Below are 3,466 nucleotides of genomic sequence, written 5' to 3'. Positions count from 1 at the left end.
GTGGCTGGTGGGTTTGAACCGCCAGCCTTCTGGTTAGCAGTCAAGTGCCTTAGCCACTATGCTACCAGAGCTCCCGGGTTTGAGTTTAGGTGGTGCAAATGGCTAAAAGCTTCATTACTAACTAAAAGGTTGGCAGTTCAAACCTACCCAGAGGTGTCTTGAAAGGAAGGTTTGCTGATCTGTTTCCAAAAGGTCATGATCTTAAATACCCTCTCAGGTGGTTCTACTCTGCATGCATGAAATGAGTCAACATGAATCAGAATTAACTTGACAGCAACTTTGATCATATTTTTTCTGGATGTGATACAGAACTGCATCAAGAGCAAAAGGTCTTTCAGATGAAGCTGGCAGTGTGGTCACCTTGAATCAAAAGGCTGAGTTTCTGTGAGTTCTTATTGCATCTTCAGGCAATAAGTAGAAGGCAAGCCCATCTATGGTAAGTCCCTTTAGGTTTATGCAACAAAGACATTCAACGCAAGGGGAAGATGTGGTTATTGATCTCCCATGTGGTTCATGAAATAAAGAACTTCAATGTAATTCAGAGAATAACTGGCAGCAGGCAGGAGGGAGATAAGAAAGCTGATGTCAGAGTCTTGGCAGAGAAATGTGTGTTTATAATCTTGATCTGAATAATCTCCACTTAGATCAACTTGTTCATCCAGCTCCTTAAATACATGTGGGTTTGGCCATAGATATGCTGTAATATGATGAGGGAAGACTAGGTAAAGTGTAGAAATACTGTGTCATGTTAGAAAAGAATGAATAAGTACAAAGTTCTTGTAGTTATTTTGTGAAAATTGATACTTGGAGATAATTGTTGACTTTTTTTTTTAATGATTTATGTAATGAAGTACTCTCATCCCATCCTTTTTTTTTTTTTTTTTTTAAACTGGCCTGCTTTTTTTTTTTTTTTGTAATTTGGTGAAAGTTTTCAGAACAAATTCCTTTTCCATACAACAGTTCCCACATTTTGTTTCATGACATTGATTGCAATCCCCATAATGCAACAGCTCTCTTCCCACTTGCTCTCTGTGGTTCTTTTTTCTGTGTCCTTATTTTCTATGCATTCTTGCCCCCCTGAGCTATCTCCTTGTGCAAATACTGCCATTCTAATCTCCCATCGTTGACTGCTCTAGGGAGTATACCTACTGCTGTAAATATTCACCTTATGTGCTTGGCTGGAAGCCATGGGAGTGAGTTCAGTTCCAGGCCCAAAGAGTGACTGGGGCCATAGTCTTGGGGTTCATCAGTCTGTATGAGACCAGTAAGCCTATTTTTTCTTTCTTTTATGATTTTGAGTTTTGTTCCACATTTTTCTTCGACTCTATCCAGGATCTCTTACACTGATCCCTTTCCAAATGATTGACGGTGACAACTGGTACCATCGCGTTCTTCTGGTCTCAAGGTTATGTAGACTGAGGTTCACATAGTCCACTTGGACTAGTTGCTCCCATGCATCTTTGGTTTTCTTCATTCTTCTGTGTTCTGGCTGAGGAGAAATCAATTGTTGCATCTTAGACAGCTGCTCACAAGCTTTCAACACCCCAGCTACTACTCACCAAAGTAGGATGTAGAACTATGTTTTTGTGTAGTATGTTATGTAAACTGGCAAGCTTTTAAAGGAGATCCTGGGTGGTGCAAACAGTTAATGTGTTAGCTGCTAACTGAAAGGCTGGAGGTTCAAGTCCACCCAGGGTATCCTCACAAGAAAGGCCTTGCAATTTAGTTCTGAAAAATCAGCCTTGAAAACTCTATGGGACACAGTTCTACTGACACATGAGTCAGAATTGACTTGATGGCAACTGTTTTTTTTAAACTTTTAAAACTCTTACTTTAATAAGAAGCAGACACTTTGAAAAGAAAATGAGAACAGAGAGTCTTGAAGCTTATTCTTTCCTTGCTGTGCCAAGGGAAGATAGAGCTGGAGGATTGCATGAGTTGTTTTTCAGGACCAGGCCTGAAGATCGTGTGGATCAGCCATATCCCATTAGTCCACTCACAACCTAACTGCAATTGAGGCTGGGAAATACAGTTTAGCTGTGTGCTAAGAAAGGAAACTTGATGGGGAACCACATAGCATTATGTCTGCCACAAAGGATCTGTGGGCAAAGGGTGACAGTAAGGGAGCAGAGCATGGGGAACCCCCATGTGGCAGCAAATAAAGGTATAGAACTAGTTTCTTAGGCCTGTGTATTTGGGGAAATAGCCTTGCTCCATTTTTCCCTAGGTCTCTAGCCTGACATATATAATCCTCCTCCCCCCCACTTTAAGGCATACTATTTATTATTCCTGGCTAAATGGAAATAAAGCTATTTAAGTGCAGGGTAAGAGATGTGTGAAAGGGAACCTGGCTGCCTGACTAAAGACTGAATCAGATCAGTGGCATCCTGTTATCCATACCTTTGAACTAGGTATGATATATTTTTTGTATAGGTAAAGTCCACGATAAATTGGAACATGATAAGATTGCATAACAGGGTGAACTGCTTGTGTGCACAGAAACTGCATGTTTCTGAAAGGAAAAAAAGTTGGAATTACTTGGGGGCCTACCCACCTCCTTCATGCACCTTCATATAAACTAGATTGAAAGATTGAAAAAAAAAACAAAAAACCCACCAAATTCACTGCCATTGAATCGACTTGACTCATAGTGACCCCTCCTTGGGTTTCCGAGGCTGTATCTCTACAGAAGTAGATTACCCAATCTTCCTTCTGAGGACTGCCTGGTGGGTTTGAATCGTCAGCCTTCTGGTTAGCAGTCAAATACCTTAGGCACCGCACTATGCTACCAGAGCTCCCAGATTGAAAGATAGAGGGAACAAAACCTATCAGGAGTTCCTGAATCTCCTATGGAATTAGATTCAAGGCCCATAGGTGGAGTGGGTTTACACCAAGTGAGGAATACACCTACCTTGTAACTCATTCTGTCCATTTTCAGAGTGAGTTGGAATGTCTCAAAGATTTTAGCAAAGAAAACAGTCCCTTAGGACACTTACCTTTTAATTGCTGGTTGGCTTTTACAGCATCATAGATATACCCCCTGGGTTGTCTACACCCACTGTCTGATACTGTCCACTGGGACCGGTAGGGGAGATTTCTGACTTGGGTTATTCAATTGGCCTTTGGTTCATGTGAACTTTCTAAATAGGCCAATGAGTCCCAGCTCCTGTAACACATCCTGGTGTGTGTGGTTACCTAAGTGGGAAGGGCACTATCATGGATTGAAATGTGTCCCCCGAAAATATTTGTCAGTTTAGCTAGGCCATGATTCTCAGTGGTTTGGAGTTATGTTATGAGGCTGTTTGGCAGTTATGTAATGATGTAACCCTTCCCTATGTGAATGTGATCAGATGTGATTATCCTCCATTTTGTTGTCAATCCCAACTACAAACCCATCAGCCATTCCTCAGAAGGAAGGCTGGGCAATCTACTTTGTAGTGATGTTGTTGTTGTTGTTGTTATGTGC

The 3,466-nt window shown here is 41.4% G+C and overlaps 1 pseudogene; it reads right to left on the bottom strand.

Annotated features, from left to right (window-relative positions):
- Positions 1 to 1,385, bottom strand: part of LOC103196461 — a 38,363-nt pseudogene extending 36,978 nt beyond the window's left edge.
- Positions 1,386 to 3,466: the final 2,081 nt, after the last annotated feature.

This window comes from Orycteropus afer, unplaced genomic scaffold (assembly GCF_000298275.1).
Source record: "Orycteropus afer afer isolate SDZICR_OR568_19922 unplaced genomic scaffold, OryAfe1.0 scaffold00066, whole genome shotgun sequence".
NCBI lineage: Eukaryota > Metazoa > Chordata > Mammalia > Tubulidentata > Orycteropodidae > Orycteropus > Orycteropus afer.
The sequence above is the reverse complement of the archived record's forward strand: the minus strand, read 5'-3'. Positions and strand labels throughout refer to the sequence as shown.